Source organism: Camelus bactrianus, chromosome 5 (assembly GCF_048773025.1).
Source record: "Camelus bactrianus isolate YW-2024 breed Bactrian camel chromosome 5, ASM4877302v1, whole genome shotgun sequence".
Lineage (NCBI taxonomy): Eukaryota > Metazoa > Chordata > Mammalia > Artiodactyla > Camelidae > Camelus > Camelus bactrianus.
Window position 1 is genome coordinate 43154894 of NC_133543.1, and position 22079 is coordinate 43176972.

General features: G+C 43.4%; 1 protein-coding gene across 9 annotated transcripts in view; it reads left to right on the top strand.

Moving 5' to 3' along the window:
- The window catches only part of TANC1 (tetratricopeptide repeat, ankyrin repeat and coiled-coil containing 1), a 206469-nt gene that overhangs the window by 34930 nt on the left and 149460 nt on the right, over positions 1-22079 (top strand). For all 9 annotated transcript variants that reach the window (XM_074363727.1, XM_074363733.1, XM_074363734.1 and 6 more), the window contains exon 2: positions 14961-15073. The gene's annotated coding sequence lies outside the window, so the exon portion shown is untranslated. The remainder of the gene's footprint in view (positions 1-14960; positions 15074-22079) is intronic.

The window sequence follows — 22079 nt, forward strand, 5'->3', positions numbered from 1 at the left end:
CCAGATTTCCCCTTTTTATAAGGACACCAGTCATACTGGATTACCCCCACAATGGTCTCATTTTAACTTGATTACTTCTATATAAAGACCCTGTCTCCAAATATGGTCACATTCTGAGGTACTAGGAGTTAGGTCTGCAACAAGAATTTTGGGAGATGAGGGAGGCACAATTTAGACCACCATAACAGCAGCAAATCTGGGGTCACATTCTTTTTTTGTCTCCTGATTCAACAACTTTCCCAGTCCTGTTGAATAAAGATTTGTTATTTGGTTTATATGCAGCGTGGACAAAGGCCACAGTTTCTACTCAGAAAGCATTCTATCTTTCTACCAAATACCACCTCCTCTGCTCACAGTGCCCTGTCGCCGCTAGCTTGTAGATTGAAGCCATTTCTTATATGAAGACAGTGTTGCTTGAGGCTGTTTTTTAGTGGGTTTCTAAAACATTTATCTCCTCTCTCTTTGATCCCTGGAATAAAAAAAAAATACGTGTAATTTGATGTGCACGTTGGTTTTAAAGAGGTATAAAATGTGCACTTTGCCTGTGATCTTTTCTCTTTTTGTCTTTTTGGGATGCTTTTTTTTTTGTCCTAGCTGGGGAAAATGATTATCAGTGTTTGAGAGTTATGTAGGACATACAGCCTCCTGGGTAGCTGGTCTCTTAACTCTCGGCAGCAGTGGAAATCAGGGTACCAAGTAGTTCTCCCACCCGAAGTTTGGGTTGATACTCAGAATGTAATATCTAAAAGGTAAAAAATGTTATATTTGATCACTTTGATTTTTCAGTAGTATTTAGAGGGATCTTTCCTGCCAAACAACATTGGTGCCAAAAAGGCATTAATTTATTTAAGAAATTTCCAAGTGTAGTGCAGTTTCTTCTTAGAAAGAGCTAAATGCAATTTGTCGGACTCAGGATTGTAAACATGTGGGGCATGGCCCTGTAAACGTTAGGAAATAAATATTTGCAGTGGTTCTGAGTCAGAAGTCTGCAGATCCATATTGGATGTAGTGTATGTGTGTGTGGGTGTGTGGTTAAATGTAGTTTTCGGAGTTTTAAATTTGCTTATATTTTAAACACTTTTTTTTTTTTTTAAATGAAGGACAGATGCCATAGAAAGCAGCAACATATAGAAATTTTAAAATATGACCCTGCTTGAAGTGATTGGGGACATTCTCCTGTGTGTGCTGATTTATAGCCTGGCAGGACTCTGGTTGGTGTGTGCATTCTGAGTGCTACTGAAGAAGAGGCATGGAGATGCAAACCTCTTGTCACTGTTGCCTGGCATCCCACAGTTCAAAGGCAGCCAGTTACATAGTGGTTGGCAGTAAGCCTCCCATTTTGTATATTTTTGAGAGAAAAGAGAGAATGTGATGTCTGTGTGGAGCATTTTATAATGAAGGAGGAATGGCTCGGCTGCTGTAGACAGGTATTAAAAGGCTATCCCACTGGCCTCGTAACTGTATCTGCCACAGATGCATCCCCATGAGGCCTCCAGCTTGAGAAGAAAGCCCACTGTTGTGCTGCACAGCTGTTAAAGTAGTTAACTCGGTTCCTCCAAAACTATTATGGGAAAAGCTTTTGAGAACATGAACTTACAGTGTATTTGGGGTCTTCAGGATCATTAACAACTTAATTCTAGCAAACAGCAGCAGACCAAATTATGTCGGCTTTAGTAATTCAGCTTTTAAAAAATATTGTGCAGAAGTACACATAACGAAGTTTATATTTTAACCATTTTTAAGTATACAGTTCAATGACATTAAGTCCATTCAAATTGTGGCACAGTCATCACCCATCCATCTCCAGGACTACTTCTCTTCCCCAAGAGAAACTCTGCCCATTAAGCACTAACTGTCCATGCCCCACTTCCCCCTGCCCCTCTAATCTCTATTCTGCTTTCTGTCTCTGTGACTTCGCCTCTTCTAGGTACCTCATAGACATGAAATCATACCATATTTGTCCTTTGTGACTGCTTGTGACTTTCTTAAGTTGTCTCTGAACAGCTTTCAGCATATGCCATTATCTTTTTTGATCACAAAATAATGTAGTAGATAACTTTAGACTATGAAAGCTCTAGGACAGAAGTGTGAAACTCACTTGCCTTCAGGGGCCAGAGAGTAGTAACATCTGGTATTTATAGAGCAGTTGCTATGCGTGAGGCACTTTGCAGGTAACGACACATTTCCCCTCACGCCAGCCCTATGAGGTAAATACTATTAATACCCCAGGTTTGCAGATGGGAAACCAAAAGGTGAATTACTTGCCTAAGATAACAGCGTGGCTGGTATGTGGCCGAGTGGAGGCTCCAGCTCAGTAGTCTCTGCTCCAGAGCCTGAGCTCCTAATGAGTGCCCTGATTATGTGTGTGCAGGTGGACCGGGCAAAGGGGACTGGGATCCCTAGCCGGCGTGGGGGTGAGCTGGTGGTGAAGGCCAGTCTTCAGCCCCAGTGTGGGGCTTAATTAAGGGAGTGGAGGTGCAGGCGCTGCACAGCTGCTGCAGGTTGTCGCAGAGTGGGACTTTGGGCTCAGCACTGCTGGCACTCCCAGATTTCCGAGAGCAGCTAGAACGTTATTTATGGACGACATCTCAATTTCTAAGTATTGGCAACCTAACTCAAAATCTGCAACAGAGCATATGGGCCAGACAGACTAGCTGGCGCACTAGTATGAGACCTTATTTCTGGAGGTTTCGGGGTAACCTTTCACCTATACAGACCCTACAACAGTTTGTACCCCTGGGGACACTGATCACTTGCCATTGTTTGGACTCAGAGGCAAGGCCTTGCTAATCTTTGCTTTCTCCGCTGCAACTTCGATATAGCAATTTTCAGTAACTACGTGCTGAGCGAGTTAGTCTCTGCAGCACTCATGATTTCCTCCCGTGTGCTGCCAAGAGTTCACTGAAAGTCTAAGTCAAAACAAAGACAGTGCAGTTTGAGAGGCTCATATCCTTTCATGTAGCACTTCCTAATTTATTGTTTCATTTGGGGCTCCTTTGATTTAACAATGCTGATTAAAATGAGGACTTCAATGTGTGTTTTTATTTTTTTCCCTTCAGAAAGTCCCACCAAGGAAATTCAAATTTATGCTGTGTATAATGCATGCAACCTGGAACCTCCTTATTTTAATAACAGCCACCAGCATTAATGACATGTGTACTGCTTGCTAGCCACTGTGTTAAGGATTTTACATGTCTTACTACTTTTAATTTGGAGTTGATAATCAAGAATTTGTGGATTGAGACTGAATTTTTGTATTTGAAGAGCTTGGAGACATTCAATTCAATGTGCTGACTTTGCATATGAAGCTGTTCAGGGCCAGCAAATTTAAGAGACCAGTCCAAGGTCATACATCTGTTATATGGTATAGCCAGAATCCTTTGGATGGATACATCTGTTGAGTGTTACAGATGTAACCCTCTTGTGCCTACATGTCAGCGGTCTGATATAGCCAGTGTCATTCCCCCTCAACCCCCACCCCATCCAGTAATTATTTTCTAGAGTCCATAGTGCTTCTACTTTTACTTTCTACCACCTGTGGGAAAACAGGGCTTATTAAGTTAACCCATAATAATTTGTTACCACTCACATAAAAAGCTTCTGAATTATGGATCATTACCAGGGTATTTGAAATAGTTTGCTGGTACAGGTGTGGTTTTAGATCATCTGTTGTGCCTTTGTGAGATGTCTGTAGTCTGGAGTTAATGTGAAACTAAGAAAAGAGACTCAAGTCCTCACCTCATTAGCACAGGGCCCTAAACTAAAAGATCTGATCATCTTAGAGATAATACTAAATGAGAATGTAAGGAGAATGTTTAACTTAAAACAGGTAATTTACATATGAGTGATGCAGTAATCATCATAATCAGCTAATATTTGACCCTTTGCCCACACTTCTATAGATGCCAGTAGTTTTCAAATCCATGTTTGAAGCTGGAGGGCAGGGTTTCAACTGAAACTAATTAAGTCTTTTCTTTTTAAAAGTTATTTTCCCATTGACAAAAGTAATCTGTGCTCTGGTACACATTTTTTTAAAAGTACAGAAAAGTAATTTTACCATTTAGAAATTTACTGTAGACTTTTCAAATAAAATAGCAAGTTTTACTTAAGTTGACCAGAATATAACTGAAATGAAAACTGAAGAATTGCTGAACTTAAGATAAATGTATTTTTTTTTCAAATTTAATGCCCCCTCCACACACCCAAAGAAGATTGTTCTAAAGTTGAAAAAAAAAAAAGAAAAAGAAAAATACTGACAAGCTAGCACAATAACCCAGATTACTGTGACTTCAGATTTCCTGTCTTGTCTCCTTTACCATGTTGTCCACACGCTAGAGAAGGATAAACAATATAGGGTGGCATGTAGTTAAGGGATGGAGTGTGAGATACAGGCCATCAGTCAAGGTTTATGGGCTGGAGAGGGGACTTGGAAACCCCCATTTAAAAAATTAAAAGCTAAAGACAGCTGAAAAATTTTCCTAGAGAAATTAATAGAGATCAGTATCTTTTTCATCATTTCAATATTGTACAAGAAAAAAGTTCTGCTACTTTAAAGTAGGTTTAAAAGCCTGGATATACATTATTTTGCTTGCTCATAACAGCCTTCGGAGGTGTTCCTACTTTGATCATTGAAGACTTGAAGACTGATGGAGGGGAAGTGATTTGATTCCCTTGAGGAATCATGTATCAGGAGAGTGGCCAGAAGGCCCGTCTTTCTCAGCTGGTGCTCCTGCTAGTCTGTAACTTAGGCAGGAGATGTAGGTATTGCATGGATACAGTTACGTATCACCTGGCCATCTTGTTATCCTGAACACAGTCGCAACTTTGGAAATTAAGCAGGCAGGCCCTCTGAGATAGTACACATATGTTTATATGTATCCTTCTCCAAAATGTGTGCCATCTGAATTGTGGACACTGACATGTGTTCAGGGGTTCTATCCATAAGAAATGACGATCCGGAAATTAGAAGTGGAGACAGGCTATAGCAGGTGACATGCTTGACTGTGTAAGGACATCAGCTGGGGAAGAACACAGGGTGTGCAGCCTGACAGGCCTTCCTAAGATTCTTTGGCAGGACAGTAACTGGGGTTTTGTCCGAGGACTCCAGCCTAGGTCTTGTTAAATTCCTGCATATTTATTAGTGCATACTGTGTTCGGGGCCTATGATGATAAACGGATTCAAGTTCCTTTCCTACAGTCTAGGAGGGTAGACGGTTTCATATGCAAATACAAGACAGTGTAATAGGGGTTACACAGCAGAGATGAGTGGGATATAGTGGGAGCACAGGGGAACTTGAGACGTGTGCACTGGAGTGAGAGGAAGGCAGTGGGGTCTTGGAAAGTGAACAGAAGTTGTCCAGGTGGAATAAAAGGACATTCCAGGTAGAGAATTAGTGTATGCTAATGGAGTAGCTGGAATCTAGTTAATAAATGTTGGAGAACATTTTACTCCAAATGGGTAATCCTGGGCTTTAAAAAGTCATAGAAATTGTCAGAAACATACAAGTAGTGAGGCATATAATGAACCACCAAATATCCATCTTCATAAATATCCACATTTGCCGGTCTTGTTTTATTAATCCTGTTTTTCACGTGGTTAGAATATTTTGAAGCAAATTCCAGACATCATAGGTTGCTTATAGAGACCTCAGTATGCATCTCTGTTCAGGAAAGATTTGCCCCCTCCTCCCCCAATGCCATTGTCACACAATGAAAAAAAGGTAATTCCCTCATACTCATCCAGTACAAAGTCCATACGCAGATGTCCCGTACTACCATGGGGTTTATACGTGGGAGCTGTTTGTCTAAAAGATTTTTTCACTCTGCACCCTTTATTTTTCAGGGATGTTGGGTAAATGGGGCATTACTCTAAAACCATGTTTTTATTCCTTTCTTTAGAAGTGTTACATAACTTATCTGGACTCATTTCTGATCATTTTAATCAGTTTCAGACTGACCCTGATGGAGGGCTTTGCCTTATAACTTTTTATATTACTTATTTGTCAATAGCATGGCCTTTTCCAGGACTCAGAAAGCACTCAACCTCTGAGGGCTAGACTGTACCTGGCTCAGGGTATTCTGATTAGTGCCTTTGGTTTCGCTTCAGTTTATAGCTCTCTGTGTTTAGCTCACGAGTTGGAAGTGCGGCGTTTGTTGTACAGAATGCTACCCGGGTAGCCTCTGAAAGCTGTTTGCTAGCATGCCTGCTTGGCGTGGACCAGCTCAGTGTTCGCACTCAGATGTCGGGCTTGTTGTAGCCTCTGCGGGCTCAGCCTGGTCCTTTAGGGGTCGCCTCAGTCGCCCTCCTTTTGATGCTCTCCTCAGCTCCTTCAGCTTTCTTTGGGTCCCTGCACCCTCTCCTTTCCTGTTCTCCTGCACTTTAGCCCATAATTACATGCTGAGCTATACTGTTTATACTTCTCTTGCAAGTAGGCTGTATGAACCAGTAGAAGGGATGGGAACTTTAAAGCCAGCATAATCTGAATTCCTGAGCCTGGTTCCTCATTTTTAAAAAATCCTGGTTAAAAAAACAACCCCTGTGTGCTCTATCCTCTTAAATTTTAAGTCTGCAGTACAGTATTGCCAACTATAAGCACAATGTTGTACATAAACAGCAGATTGGTATAACTTTTTCATTTTGTATCACTGAGACTTTTTAGTCATTGAATACCAACTCCCCATTTCCTCCTCCCCCAGCCCCTGGCAGCCACCATTCTACTGTCTGCTTGTACAAGTTTGACTACTTGAGATGCTTCATATGATTTGGAATCATGCAGTATTTGTCCTCCTGAGGTTGGCTTATTTCACTGAGCAAGCGTAATTCGAGTTTCATCCATGTTATAGCATATGACAGGATTTCCTTTTTAAAGGCTGAATAATATTCCATTGTACATATATGCCACATTTTCTTTGTCCATTCATCTGTTGATGAACATTTGGGTTATTTCTGGTCTTAGCTGTTGTGAATACAGCTGCAGTGAACATGGGAGTGCAGATCTCTCTTCGGGACCCTGATTTCAGTTCTTTTGGACAAGAAGTGGGATTGCTAGATTGTATGCCTCATTTTTTTTAAGGCTTGTAATACAGATCTTCTGCCCCCTTATAATACATGGGACACAGAGTGGGTTCTCTCTCATCTAGAGTCCCTGGGCAACCTCTTCTGTTCATGTATATTCTCTGTGCTTTATCATAGGTACTTAGTGCTTCTTGCTTTACCAATGCCTTACTGGTTTTGACCGTGTGTTCAATAATTTTGAAAATTATTTTGGAGAGAAGTCATCAACCCCCCCTTGCCCCCACAAAAAACAAAAAAACAACCAACAACAGCCCAAAAAACCAGCAACAAAAAGAAACCCAAACTTTTATTCACTGGTCACTCACAGCAGCTGTCATTGAGGAAGTGTTGACACTGCTTTTGGTTTTTAAATGACTGTGTGTTATTCTTTGCCAGGACTGAAAAAAATTGCAAGGTTGGAATTTTCAGGATTGTTAACAAGATCAAAAAGCAAAGATATAAAGCCAAGGGGGAAAGCCTTTCTACAAAATAGTGATAGAAAGCAGAAAATGCTAGAATTCTGTAGAAAATGATAGGTGTTGCAAAAATAAGCTTTGACCAGAAAATGAAGGTTGCTGTTTTTCATGTTATTTTGAAGTGGAAGACAGTTTAGCCAGCTGGAGTTTTTAATGTTGTCTGAATTTTTTTTTAAAGGATGTGGATAAAAATGTACATATAAATTTAGTTTTGTTAATAGGGTTTTAGAAGATGACTCAATTTCTTAAAAGAATTATTTCATTATTTTCATATTTGTAATTTCAATAGCCATAGGTGTTAGCTTTGAAGGGGGTTATAAGAAGTCCTCTGACTCCCCTCTACCGGGAGAAGACACAGTTGCAGCCATTTCTCTGATTTGCCTTGGGTTTCCACCTTCGAACTAGTGAAGGAGGGTGCCAGGGCCTCAGAGTCCCCACAGTCAGCATGAGGGTGTGGAGTTCTCAAGGAAAAAATATATCCTACTTTCGTTTGCTTTGTTGATGTTTTGCTGCTGGGGTTTTATTTTCTGATAGATTAGGATTCAGATCTTGTGACTTATTTGTGTGCTGGCCAGAGGACCCTCAGCTTTTTGTGATCTGAGTCATTTCCTTGTGTTGGGCTGGGAGCCCTGCACCCGGTGGAGTGGGGCACGTGGTGGAGGCAGCAGCCCTGGCATTTGCAGCTGGAAGGAAGTCCAGTGAGCCCAGAGGGAAGAACGGGAGTCCGCAGTGCTAGTGGCTGGAGGGTGGTGGTCTGGAGCGGCACAGGGCCTCAAAGCAGCCTGACAGGGACCTCCAAGTCCCTGACCCGCTGCGGCCCTGTGGGCTCAGGGTAGACCTCTGGTCCCCTGGAGAGTTGTCGAGAGGGAGGCAGTGCCTCCATGCCCAGGTTATCAAAAGAGGAGCTCGGGCTGTTATCAGAGCTGAGCGTGGGGAGGACTTGGGTCTGTGGAATGCAAGAGAAAGAAAACTAGTTATTAGACACAACAAGGTCAGGGCTGGTTAAGCAGCAAAAGCAAGTTGGCCCTAGCTGTCTCAATCTCTTTTCTAGAAGTTCCTGCTGGATTGAGCCAGCGAGGGGAGGGTGGGGCAGGGGTCAAGAGGCTTCAGCTGTGGGGAGGGAAGGCAAGGCTGTGGAAGCTGGAAAGAGCAGGCCAGGCCTGGACAGCCCAGATCTAATGAGACAAGTTTTCAGGACCTGGGTAATCACTGTAGCCTGTGTGTAAATGGACGGGTCTTAGAGTGTAAGTGGCACATTCAACAGTGAGCTTGAAACAAGACTGAGGGTTACTTTTGCGAATCTGGAAATAGACTTAGTTTTTAACTCAGTTCAGATTAAAAAAAAAAATTCCTTGAACCAAGTGTAAGTCATAACCTTATTACTACAGAACTACCAGTTACAGCTGTTAAAGTACTCTCTTTACTAAAGCCTGAGCAAAGCAGTGCTTGAATGCTCTTACCGAGACATAAATACAAAGCTACCTAGTAATCAGTTCTGAATAGATGAATGATTGAAGCCATTTGAGGTTAGGTTTTCTTTAGATCAAGGAAAAACTCACCCTAACCTTTGTGGTTCAGATACGCACATGCAGTTTGGTGTGGAATTTATGCCTGGGCTCTGTGTCCCATACAGATTGGATGGCAAGATAAACTGAGATTTGCCCCATTGATCACAGAATCCTAACATTTAAACCTCCCCCCCCCCCCAAAACTCTAAGAAAGCAGAAAATCAATACCTTTAAAGACTATAGAAACTTGGGCTATTTTAAAACAGTCATTTAAATGCCTCCTTTCTCAGGGTCCTCTGGTTGTCAGGCTTCTACACGGTGTCAGCAGCTCAGCTGGGAGGTGCAGAGATGGGGGCGTGGTGTCCACACGAAGGTGCAGTCCTTCTGCTCAGGGAAGTTTATGACCCGGTGAGCAGCTTACTCACAAATACCACAAGAAAAAGTAGACAGGAAGTGATGTACATGCAGTGAGCCTGGGGGTAGCCAGATGGAAGGTTCTCCATCAGAATGGCAGCACTGAGGGTTCTGTGTCTGCCTTTGAGAGACTGTCCCAGTGTTTGCTGGTGTTGGAGACCATATAGAGACAGTGCATTGCAGTTGGACACGGTGCCCATTCCTGTTTTTGAGGTTGCCGATAAGGGCATCTTCTCTCTTGAATACAGTAGCTGGACACCCACTGAAGATGAAATAACCTTTTCTTAGTGCCTGGGGTGATCTCTCAGAGCCACTAATTGTACTGTTTTGAAATCCTTTGTTGTGGTGTCCTTGGACACTTTGGGGGGTTGAAAGTCTATTTAAACTGTAACAGCCTGTAATCTACTGTTTGGGATTTTATAAATTGTCTCCTGTCAGTCATAGTTTCTCAGGGCTGTCAGTGTGTCTTGATCTAGCAGTCACCTTCCACCGTCTTAATTTATGGTGACCTGGGAAACCAAATATTTCCCTCCTGTTAGGATAGTATCTAAAAGAGGCATAAAGCGACTCTCCAGGAGGGTTTGGGAAAGAGGTGTCAGATAGAGGTGGGGAGAGATTGGAAAGTTCTCTTCTGAATTGTGCGTCAGTTTAGTCAATGATTTAGCCCCAAAGGCTAAATAGATCTTCTTAGTTCCTAGCTGTTTGCTGGATAGTTGAGGTTGCCTGCTTATGACTTTCACCCACCTCACCCCACCCCTACGCCCTTTCCAGATTAGTATATAAATCTTTTCTCCCACCCTTGCCTGAATTTTGTTATGGAGAGGAGAGAATGAAAGTTTTCTCAGGGAGAATGAGAAGAAGGTGAATGAAGGAAAACCCGAGGTTGGTCTGTCAGTCAACCAACTACTGTTCTTGAAACTGAAGATGTTCTGGGCCCTGTGGAGGAGACAGAAGGAGGGTGTGGAGCCTGCCTTCAAGAAGCTGAAGTTTTAGTTGGGTGAGAAGAAAAACTCAGATCTGAAACCCTCAAAAGAAAGTGATAGAGAAGTTTTGCATCAGGTGTGAATTTGGAGAAGAGTGACTTGAGTCAGGAGCTTTGAGCCAGCCATGTCGGGGTCCACGTGGCATTTGAGTAGGTGGCTGTGCAGTGTACATTGGAGAGAACAGATACCCTGGGAGACAAAGAAGGAGGGCGAGTTAATGAAAGCCAGTTAGGAAGTGGCAGAGGTTAGGAGAGATTCAGCAGCACATCTGATAAACTCATTTCAGAGGAGTCCTCGAGGGTTTGTGACTGGTTCTGCGACTGTTGTGTCTTTGTGGTTCATTAAAATGCAGGCTTCAGGCTATACTCCAGAGACTACGGTTATGCAGTCTGGGCTGGCTCCAGGAATGACCCAGGTCCTTCTGGTACAGGTGGCCTGCTGGACACTCTTTGAAAAACACTGGTAAAGGATGGATAAGGCGAGGCTGATTAATTCCCCCGTGAGAGACAGAAATTGGGCAGGAGACGTCCCAATCCTGTTATAGGACAGGGAGAGAGCAGGTAGCCCTAAAAACTGGGTGGCAGGGAAGTGAGACTAGAAGGAGCTCCTCAGCTGGAGACAGTGCCCCCCAGCCCTCACCCTTCACCCAGGTCCCTGGCTTCTCTTTCTTACCCACTCACTGGCACATCTGAGAACATCATGATGCTAATTGAAACCAAGTTTGAATTCAGCTGTCCTATGAGCCTGGAAAAGCTTTATCCTGGGGGCATTATAACTCCAGGCAGTTACCCTGTAATGAGTGTTGGCTTTGTCAGATTTAGTGAGCAAGAAAATATGGATTATCAGTTTAAAAAAAAACCTGTTAGTACTGTTACAGGAAGAACCAGGAGAAATCATAGTGATAAGCACAGTTCTTCACATCTGAAAACCATCATATTATAATCACTTCTCACATAGCAAATACTTGACAAAGGGGTGTTCTCTACCTCTGAATTGTTACCCCTTACCAACTCAGTGACAGGGGCCATCCAGGGCTTACTTAGGGAGTGACCTGGTCTGTCCCCACCCGTGTCCTCTTCCTCAGGGAGTGTGCACCCCCAGGTGCTCCCCTGCAAGATGTTACTCCAGCTGTCTCCAGCTCTCTCCCTGTCCATTTGTGTTCCTTCTCTTATCCTTTTTTTATGCATCAATATTTCCTGCTCCTCCCCCCACCCCAAGACAAAAGAAAACACCCTGAGGACAGGTCAGGGGCAGTGGTTCAGAGTCCTGGCTATGCATTAGAATCAGCTGCTGAATCACTCGCCATGTTTTACACCAGAAACTAACACAACATTGTAAATTAACTATACTTCAATTAAAAAAAAAAAAGAATCATCTGATAAGCTTTTAAAAGTGCCAACATTTCGGTCTCCAGAGATTCTGTTTTACTTCTTCAGAATTTTTAAAGCTCTCCAGGAGATTCTGGTGGGTGATTAGGATCAAAACCACCTCAGTGTACTTGATAGGTGTGGCGGTACTAACAGTGCCCCTGTCTTAAGGAAAGTGGAAGCTGCAAGATTTGAAATGGAAATAAGCCTTTTAAAATAATGCCTGTTGCTGCTCAGGTCCCAGATACATGCTGAGTTCCCAGAGTTCTAAGCCTGCTTTCTATGAAGCACCAGCATTCAAAATGAAAAACAAAAACGTGAGCTTTCTTTTATTGGCTTCAGAATTTCTGTGGTTTTGTTTTCCACTGTGTTGCATGAGTCTCAGATACAGCGGGGTGTGACCCCGGGGAGCTTGTGGCCTTCATCACTCTGGTCACCCTCTCTGAGCCTCACGGTCCAGTGGAGCAGCATTTAGTCCTGCAGGAGGACCTCGTACAACCGGAGGATTTGGACCGTCACCCAGAATCACTGGTCACACACTTGGGTCCACAAACACATGCCCTAGTCTTTGTTTTGTGGTCTGACAAGGCCCAATGCTAGGTTTTTGGAAGGATACTTTAAGAGAAAAAAAAATTACTTCTGTTGGATAAACAGCTTTGAAGTCTCCCTGTTCATCCTTGAAACAGTGATGACCAGGAGGTAAACCCTTATAATTCTCCTTAGAAGCCTTTTAAATTTTAATTGTTAGGAGCCAGTTGGAAATTAGATCCATGAAAATTAAAAGCTAGTAATTGACAATTGAAGCTCCTCGTTAAACTGGTCTCTAAACTCTGTGTTTTAGGTTCCATAAAAATTCTTCCAATAAGTGTATTTTGTTTTCTTTTGCAATTTACATGAGAATGTTTTGTGGCATAGTGCTTGTTTTTCAAAACTGTCTTGGGCCAAATTTTGGATTGTGTGTTGAAAATGAATGGAGCCCTTTGAATGGAGGAATGCTGAAATGAGAAAATGTAAAAAGTTTCATTTTTTTTGTCACCTAACATTGATTCTGAAGGATGAAAAATGAAAACTCGAGGCATAGTTTTTCTTCAGAGTCTGGCGGGTGACCTAACTGTGGTTATAAGTAACTTCTGAGCCACACTCAGAGTTGCTCCGCTCTCGCTGACCTCCCTTTCTCCTTTCTGTAATTACTGAATATGGCCCTGAAAACCCATGTAGGACCAAATGGAGAATCTAGACTCTGTGATCTTATCCCCGCAAAAGCAGGCTGTAGGGATAGTCCTTGCAAGACACCACTTCCCCTGGGGATCTCTGTAACTGTAATTTACAGGGGTGTCTCTGTTGTCTTAAACACACAAGGGACTGTCCTCCCTTGCCCTCAGAGGTAGCATAACGAGTGGGTTGCTCTAGGTGGAAATGAGGCCAGAGAGAAAGCACGTGAGCGCATCACCTGTTACAGATCCACTTTCAAGGGTGCACGCAGTGGGTGCTCCAGGCAGAGGGTCTGCGTGACAGCAGGCATGTTGTGGGCTGTGATGGCTATTCTTTTATATTTGTCTGCCTGTTTTGGCCGGGACAAATGAGATGCCTGCCTTTTCCACTGAGGTGTGCTTTGTGAGAGGAGCCAGGCCGAAGTCCTTGCAGCAGCTGCAAGATGGATTCCCTCCCTGGCTGGCAGAGCTCCCTGGAAAGAGGCAGGTGATTGCTTTTATGAGTGAATAATAGGAGGACGCCTCAGATATTTGAGCTACTATTCACCAGGTGGTGCTGTCCTGCAGTGAATCCTTAAATACTGCCAGTGACGTCAGCAACCTGGGGAAGGAAAAACCTGGATTGCTCAGAAGCCTTGGCAGTGTTGGTGGGCTGTTGCTGAACATGAGATGAGATCTGACATGGGGTGAAACCTGGACCATGTAGGTTTCTCCTCTGTGTTCTGCTTCAGTGAGATCTCAGCTGTCTCTGAAGTGGGAAGACTGGACCTGTCCCTTGCCTCGGTCCCTGGTTTCCTCCCAGAGAAAAGCTCCCATGCTCCGTTCTCATCTTTGAAGTCCTGGTGGGTACTGGGGGTGCGGTGGGGGCATGTCTTGTAGAGCTCCTCATTAAACAGACTTAAAGGGGAGAAAAGTCCTCTACCCTGCCTTTGCATGCACAAACCTATGATACTGCGGTGCCCTGCCAAGGTGGTTTTGTTGGCCCAAACGTGACTACACATGATCGTCCTCTTTGGTAATGAAGCCTGGCAGCATTGCTGTGAGGGTATTGACTTGGGCAAGAGCCCGGTTGTCGGTGTGTTTGAGCATGGATAGCACCTTTGAAAAAGACCATCTTCCAGGATCAGAGTAGCTGTAAAAAGAATATTTCCCAGGGAAACGGACTCTGAGTCAGTCATGGGGAATCTCTGGCTGGAACCCTTCAGTGGACAAAGATGCACCGAGTGTCTGCCTCTACCTGTGATAAGAGCAGAAGGGTAGTGTGGGAACCACAGGGAAGACCAGCCCTTGAGAAACCAGTAGGAGAGGAGGTCAAGGCAGATGGAAACACATGCTAGAACTCAGGTGTTCTGAGTGCAGAGGAGGGACTGGTGGGATTCCGTGGGGGGGGGGGGGGGCGGGCGTGCAGGTGATATTTGAGCTGTGATTGGAGGATGACTAAGTTCCCGAGTGGGGGAGGTGTTTCAGAATGGGGAACAGAGAGAGCAAAGGTGAGAGGTTGGGCGGCACGCTCAGGAATGGTGAGTTGTGTGGAGAGCTGGGACCTGTGAAGAGTGAGGTGGGAGATAGGGAAGAAAGTCTTCTGGAGAACTTTAGCACTTCCCCAAGTGTTTGAGAGAGGGTCCCGGCTTGTTATCTCAAACCTCTGAAACATTTTTGGCGTATTGGGCTGCAAACCCATTAGCATCACTTAAAGAGAAAACCTGAGCAAAAGAAGGTAAACCGGACGCTCCAGTACCTTGGTCAAGACAGGGGCTTTCAGTGAATGTCCCTGGTCAGCCTAGACAGAAGGTATCAGCAGAATAAATGAGTTTTCTTGTTAGTGTGTACATGCTGTCTCTCCTCTCCATCAGGGCTTTGTCTGGAGTTCCAGTTGTAGCTGGTTTTATAAACTCAGTGCTTCTTGTGTCATAGGACGAGTGTGCTGACTGGTTTTCTTTTTTCCAGCGCCCTTCCCAGCTTTCTGTGGCTGACTTGTCTAAAGGAACATTCTGGGTGCTCCCTGAGTGAAGCAGCTTCTCTCCGTGGCCGGCGGCAAGTGGCGTCTGGAGTGAGGCGAGGTGAGTGAGACCCAGAGAGAATTTGTACTCTGACAGACCAAGTTTTCCAGGATAGGTTATTTTCTGAAAAATTTTGAGGCCTTTGAAAGTAAACGGGGTTTTTATTCAAAGAAATTTAAGAATAATTACAAAAAAAAAAATCCGTGTCTTAATTACTGTGTTAAAGCACTCATTATTTGTTTGGGGTTTTTTGCTTTGTTTTGTTTTTGTCTTTTGGCAGGGAGGTGGGGGAGGGAGGTAATTAGGTTTGTTTATTTTTAGAGGAGGTACTAGGGATTAAACCCAGAACCTTGTGCATGCTAGGCATGCACTTCACCACTTGAGCTGTGCCCTCCCCAAAAGACTTGTTATTAATAATAGGGATGCTTTGATACAATCCTTGAAAGTTTTTCTAATATTTTTGGTGCCCATTTCAGGGTTTTTTGGTCTCTGGTGCCTCACATAGTATTTGTCCATCAAAAACGTTTAATATATGTTGTGTGAATGGCTTAATACTTTAATTTACAGCTGGCAAACAAAGATGTACTACGGATAAACATATTTCGGACTTCTTATAATGTCTGGCTGGCTATTTTTTTCCTAATATATTTCTTTAAATCAAGATGTAATTGACATGTAACAGGACATTAGCTTCAGGTGTACAATGGAACGATTCACTAGATGACTATGTTGTGATGTCTCTTCTTTATCCTGTCTTTCTTCTCTTTCCCAGCCCCCATGAAAAACTTTTGAAGTTTAATTACAAACCTCCCTTCAGTTACCAGGAGACAAATCAGGGGACGGTTACAACCGCCTTACCCAGCTGCTCTCCCTGGCTGGCTCCTTAGGGCCATGCCGGCTACAGTGGCTTAGGCTCCATCTCCCACCTGCTCTACGTCCTGTCTTGTTTTTACCTCTTTCTGAGTGTGGTGTTCCCCTCCCTGGGTTTCAGGGAGGATTCTCTAGTTTTGTGGCTATAGGAACTTTAAGGAAGTTGCTACCTTTCTCCTGTGTTGTGGTTCTCCTGTACCTCAGTCTTACGTGTAGATTGTGAAACAAAAATACCTCCAGCAAGGGGTGGGGGGAGGCTGGAGGCTCCTGAGGGGTATGATTTTTGCTCCATGCATCGTTTTGTTTGTGTTCCCTGTCCTCAGTGTGGAGCATGTGGAGGACTTAAACATTCCCTCTTTCCTTTAAGGAGAGAGCATTGGCTGGGAGGCACAGTGTGGAGGGCTGCTGTTACTCATGCTCAGGTGCTCGCAGTTGAGGCCTTGGAGCGGGAGTGCCCAGAAGGTCCAGGACAGATCAGTTGCCTGGGGGCACCGAAGGCTCTGCCCTGGATCCCTTCTCTCTGGGTGCTGGAAACGCTCCTCCCTTGGAGATGGGGTCAAGGTTAAAGCTGCTTCCAAACCTCTGAATTCACGAGACATCCACGTGAGGTGCGCGCGCACTCTGCCATCTGTCCTGTGCGGCTGGCTTGCAGGACTGCAGATTCTGCTCTCACCCTTCCTGCCATGCCTTGCTCATCAATGAAGAACACAGTGGTCACACTGCCCGCCCCCCCAACTTTGGGGGGTGCTGCCAAGAGGTAAAACCTTCTACAGGAGCATCACATCATAACCTCCCGTGAAGTTTTAATTCTTGCTATGTATATGTTTTTTTTTTTAATCTCCTCAAGGGGTGATGGTGTGTAACTTGAAGAATATTTGTGTGTGGAGTAGACTCAAAAAAAAAAACAAAAACAAACCCAAAAGACTTTCTTAGCCTGAGCAGATGTTTGGGAGAATTATTTTTGAACTTTACTAACTAGTTGAACCAGTTTACACTGCCAAGCCAAACATTCCCTTGTTGTGCCATAATTTGCATTGTATGACCATTTTATAACTTTAATTTAAAATTGCCTGGGACAACACTTTCTACGGTTGTAAGTACACAAGGAATGAGGAAAATGACATTGAAGAACAATTTACTAAATTTAATGAGAGCTTAGGCTTATTTAGAAGTCCAGGTGGGAATCTGCTTGAGTGGAATTTTACCGAAGTATGCAGAGATTTGCATATTGAAACCAAAGCCTTTCCCGACTTGTGGCAACACATTTCTCAAAGTAATGTTGAAATAGCAATTTATATGCATTGCCCTTAGAGAGTTATTGGACAGGAAATTTATTTAGTAACTTACACATTTTTTCCCTCCTCCAGTTTTTGGGTGGCAGAGAATTAAGGTAATTTTTCTTTTCTCTTTCCCTCAGGGACCAACTTCAAGGAACTAGATAGGAGCTTAATAGCAAAGATCGTGTTGAATGGCTTTTGCGGTTTTTAACTATGTCTCTTTTGCAAATTTCCCTTTCTCTGAAAGAAAACTTTGTAATCTGTTATTTGAGGTTTTAATAATTGATGGGTTTGGAGAATGGTGAGTTTCTATTTTGAAATCAAAGAGTCTTACCATTTAGGGAGGGACCTTACAGATGACCTGTCATCTGGTTTCCATCGCCTCAACTTCACAGAACTGCTTTTGTCACAAATGGCCTCTGTCTGATAGGACTCGTGACATGACTTTCCGGTAGCGCTTGGTAGTACTGATCACTCCTCATCTGGAACCTTCTCCCCTGGGTTCCCTTGCATCATTCCCCACTACTGTTCTCCTTTCATTTCCTCCTGGATCCTGCTGTGCTGCCCTCAGACGTCCCTGTTCCCTGGCCTTGCCTCCTTGGTGGTTTTCTTTCAGACTGCTCAGCCTCTTTGGGGGACCTCAGCCCTCCCTGGCTTTAGCCACCACCCACATGTTAATGACCCCCAAGTCTTTCCAGTTCACCCTTGTCTAAAACAATCTTTTGTACATTTCTGCTTGGATGACTCATATGTACTATCTCCAAACTGAACTCATTTCCCTCCTAATTACTGCCTGCTTTCCACCCTCCACCTCCCAACGTCCCCTCACTCCCATGCTTCTGTCTGTCTGCTTTTCCCATGTCGGTCGTTGGCGCTATTCAAGCCAGAAATGTGTGACTCATCCTTCACCCTCCCTCAGTCAGCCCTATATCCTAGTTGTCGATTAAGTTCTATCATTTTAGTATCCTAAATAGAAAAGGAAAAGGCCGTTCTACTGACAGTTACTATGGGCTTTAAAGTCGTAGTTTGGCCTGTACGAGCAGGTACAATAACATGAAACAGCGACAACCGTGTATGTAATGTACATGTCTTGCTAGGCGTAGTCGTAGGCCCTTGTCATGTTTCTAATTCTCAGTTATTTTGTAGTGTATCATCTCTGTTACCAATGAGGGTTCTAAGGTTTGGAGACTTTAAGTTACAAGCCCAGGATAACAGGGTAGGTTAAGCACAGTGAGTTAGGATTTTAGGTTAGGATTTTAAACCTCTGAGTTGGTCTCCTGGCTCCAGAGTCTTCTCTATCATGTCACTCTGTCTTGCGCTGTTCCCATAATGCCACAGGTTTAGGTTTCTGGTGCGTAGGTTGACTATGCTGAAGGCAGGAACTGTGTCTTACTCAAATTTGTGTGCACCAGGTATTTTTTTTCTTATGTAGTAGGTGATAAAGACTCTTAAATGGCAAAACCATGATCTGTGTCTTCTGCGGCTTTGTCCAGGTTCGGTCCTGGTTCTTCTATTAGCTGCACTCGCTGGGTAGCCTGAGATCAGAATGATGGGGTAGTGCTGCTTACTCTTGCAGGGTTTTTGTGGGAAAGTGCATTAAAATTCCAGGACATTTTTGAGAAATTTTGTTTGGTTGTGGACATTGATAATTGGCCAGCTCAGATGAGCCTCTTTTTGGTTACAGATGACATGTGAAAATATAAACTCTGGTGATCATGCTGATTGAGTCATTCACAGGCTTGCAATAATAAAAGCGGGAAAGTCCCTTCCAAGCAAAGACCTTCTTAATAAGTATAGTATATGTGGATCTGATTTTTGCTACTAGCTCTGAATATAATAACCATTTTAGAACAGATGAGGATATGATCTATGAAACTACATTATTTAGGGCTAGGCACGTGAATTAAAGCAGAGTCTACTGAAGTTTTTTATTCTGATAAACTGATGTTAGGTGGATGGACTTGAACATGTGCTGCAGCACAACAGTCCCTAAATCGTGGTGCAGACTGTTCTGTATTTTTTTTTCCTCCTGCGTCTCTTTTTTCCCTGAGAAGGAAATGCTCTGTATTTTCCATCATATTTTGCTCACAAGTTTCTCTAAGGAGAGGGCCCCTTATATTGAAGGTTTAATGATTTCTAAATTCCACAGTGAAGAATTGGTTTTGTATATCTTTAAGCCCCATGCGCTGCAGTAGAGGCTGGTCTTGTACATCATTTAATCTTGGGATCCAAGGCTTAGGGTGCCAAGGGCAAGGTTCTAATGTTTTTTTTCTTCCAAGAGTGGAAGTTAAGAGAGAAGGTGTGGCCTGGGCCCAGCTGTGAAGTTTCTCTCTCAATTTCTTTACCTGCCAAAGAGGTCAGTTGAAATTCCTAACTCCTCATTGTCATGAGGGCTAAACGAGATACTTCCAGGGAAAAACATAACAGTGCCTGCCACAGGGTGCATTTGTGTCCCCACCTCTGCTGTTATTTTCATGGTGGTTGGATTTGTGGAGTAAAGGTCTTCTGTTTTCTACAGATTTATACAGTATTGATAAGAGATAATTATAAGAACTCATAAGTCTGAGTCGGAGATGAGTGGCTTTGTGGTTTTCAATGAATTATCAGTGCATTGAAATAAGGGCTTTATTAAGTTTGTGAGAAGGCAGAAGGGAGTTGGCTTGGGAAGTTTGATTGCTTAAAAATAAGGGCCAGGTATTTATTGTTTTTTATCCAGCTTTGTTGCAGACTCCCATACTTTGTGAACCAGAAAGATGTTTCAGTGAGACCATGACAACTTAGCACATCTGTGCCACATCTTCATTATATCTAGAACAGTTTCACACCCACTGTCTCTAATTCAAAGTCATTCCAGAAACATGTGTTCCTGTTTTCCACTGGGCTCTAATTGGGCTGTTTCTCCTTAAAGGAGGGATTGGGACCACACACTTGTATTGAGGAAGTAACTGTGTAACTGTGCTACATGTTCCGTTTCAGCTTGGAGACTGTACCTTCTGCAGCAGCTCCCTACCCCCCAACTGGAAAGGAAAGTGATCTCTGTGTATTTGCACATGCGATTTCTGTGCCACCTCACAATCCCTATCTTGCTCCTCAGGTCTGAGACATGTTTCATACTCCCTGTATGTGTTAAGAGGCGGTGACGGAATCCATAATCAAAGATTTCACTGCAGAGTTAAGGGCTTTCATTGAACCTTTCACTGGGTTTTAGAGGAAAAAAATCTGATATTCATACATGGCATGTCACACAGCTTGAAGTGTAAAGCTTGAAATTCACAGGTTTGATGAAAGTTTTATCTGACTCCTAAAAATAACGCTTGTAAGCTCCATGCATAGGAATTACTTTGTAATTCAAAATTTAGCTGAAGGGTCTTTTGCTGTTGGGTCGAGTTTGAATGCCTCCCGTTTAGCTCAGAGCTACCACCATCCCAGCTCTTCTGGAACTACAGAAGGCTTGCATCTTTCTGAGAAGTTTGGCAGCTGAAACACTGAGCCAGACGTAGGTAATTTTATTAGTCTAGAAAAAGTATTACACTTTTGCAGCTGTTGTTGTAGGTCCTAACCATGAAAACAAAAGCCGTCTCAGTTACCCAGGGTCCATGAGAAATTGGCAATGGCCCAATGTAAGTCCGTGTATTTTGGGCTCTGAATTATATTTATCTTCATAGGGCATCCCCTGCTTTAGGGCACACAGCTGGGAAATGGCCTGACTGTATGAGGCAGTGGGGGGCAGGGAGAGGCCAAGCCTTGGGTGCCAGCCTTCCTAGGAAGCCTGAGCCAGTTAATTGGAAGACTGTACTTGCTAGACCATAAATACTTTTGCGCAGGATAAGAGCTTCCAAGAAAACAACAGGACCAAATATAAAACACACTTGTCCGCAGTATTCACCCTGGCTTTCCTGCTCTTCTGTATCGTCTCACACTGTTCATTTCCACAGGTCTCTCTCTTGTGATGCCAGGCTGGTTATTGTGAGTCAGTTAGTCATTTGGTGGTGATGGATGTTATGGTTAAATAGAACTTTTACAGACTACCCTGAAAATTAACCACGGAACTTGGCACTTAATTGCTTGGAGCAGTACATATGTAGAATATCCAATCCTGCTAATGTGTGCCAATCAGTAAATTACCATTTAATTTTCTGGATTTCAGTAGTTCCATGAATGGGATAAAACTGAGCTACTGTTTCTCTAGAAACTCCTGGACTATACTCCTGGGCAAGTCTGAGTGAATGTTCTGTCGGGTCTGACTCTGGGTCTCTGGGTCAGGGTCTCTGATTCTAAGGATCATTGGATGTATTAAAGAGGGTCTGTGACCTTGGATGAGTGGAGAAAAAAAATCACATTTTTATTTTCACTAACTTCTAACCAAAATGTGTTTTCTCCCCCTTGGATTATGAAATAAACCATGTACTATCAGTAGCAGCTGTGGCTTTGGCATGTAGAAGGTAGGTTTTTGTATCATGCTGAGGGAGGTGGTTTAAACTACCAGTTGTGGGTATCAGTGCTCAGAAAACTACAGCAGCTCTCGGGCCCGCTGCTGCGCCCTGTCATCTATGCATGAAGAAGCACACATTGCTGTTATCACAGATTTGCTTTTTAAATATTTTGATGTCTGTTTCAGTATAATTGATTACCTTTGTAACCCCATTTTCTGTGTCAAAATCACTCAAACATTCCAATTGGAGGGTCTAGGTGGCTGAAGCAGTCCATGACACTTAAAATGTCACATGTTCCTGCCTTGGATGGCACCCTTCCATCTTCCTCATCTTGATTTGAGACCACACTTGTTAACATTAAAAAGAAAGTCTACATGTTTGGCTTTTGTATCCTAGTACCAGTTGGCTTTGACTTTTATCATCTGGAGTTCTGATAATCCCTCATCTGGGGCCTGTTGGAGTGGATTGAAAAATAAAGCCACTGCC